This window comes from Betta splendens, chromosome 4, assembly GCF_900634795.4.
Source record: "Betta splendens chromosome 4, fBetSpl5.4, whole genome shotgun sequence".
Lineage (NCBI taxonomy): Eukaryota > Metazoa > Chordata > Actinopteri > Anabantiformes > Osphronemidae > Betta > Betta splendens.
The window spans coordinates 12,501,722-12,502,756 of record NC_040884.2 but is presented as its reverse complement, the minus strand read 5'-3'; positions in this window follow the sequence as shown (position 1 = coordinate 12,502,756).

The window sequence follows — 1,035 nt, the reverse complement described above, 5'->3', positions numbered from 1 at the left end:
GGGCATCGGAGGCTGATCCAGTGAAGGGGACTTTCTCTAAAGGCCTGGAATCAGGCTCTAACTGGTCCTGTCTGTCACACAGGGTCTCAGCTGTCAGCTGCTGTCAGGCAGGTGCAATGATAAGAGTCTGACTGTCACTGTGCTCAGGGTCACACCTAATGGAACAGTCTAACAAATGAACATGAACTGTTATGAGAAGTTAAGGCATCAAAAAATACACGTAGAAAATATAAATGTACAATGAATAACAGTTTTATGACTGTTGTAGTGAAATGGGATGCTGTCTCTTTTCAGTTCACATGGTATGTTTATTACTGTTTATATGAGCCAGTTCAGTAATGGACTTATGGCTCGACACTAAAAAGCATTTTTATTTTTCTCAGAGCAACTAACCCGAAGTGTGTGTAAATATAAATATTGGGTTTGGTGAAACTATGACCCCATTATCCGACCGAAAAGGAGCCGTTCTCGCCTCAACCAGCGGTTTAAAAACTATGAAGCCTGACTCTAAGTCTGTTTTCATGTCAACTGCGTTCTTAGATGCTACTAACAGGCTAACGACGCCAATGAACGTTCCGTTCCGCCTCCTCACAGCGGCAGAAGATGAGGGAGTGGTGCGGCGCGTGACTGCGCGCGTGTAGGCTACTCGGTTATTTGTGCGTTGGGAGATGGAGGAGGGCGGGGGGTGTGTGGGGGTGGGGGGCAGAGTCGAGGAGGCAGCGCACGCGAGGGCAGAAGCGCGTTTCCTGATTGGCTGTAAGGCATTGGTACCCATCTACGTCAAGCGCGATAGATTTACCTCGAACAGGACCAGATGCGGAACCTTCAAACTAAAAGCACGCTTTCGGTTGCATTTATCTATTTCCATGCAGCATGAGCGTTTCACATGAACTAAATCTGTTTTTAAAGACTGGTTTAAGGTTTGCAACATCGAGTGGATTCTACTTTAAAATGCTGACCGATATACTTGTTTACCCTTTTGTGTTATAACGGGCTACAGTTTCTAGCTCAGACCGGAAACGGGCGCTGTGTTTA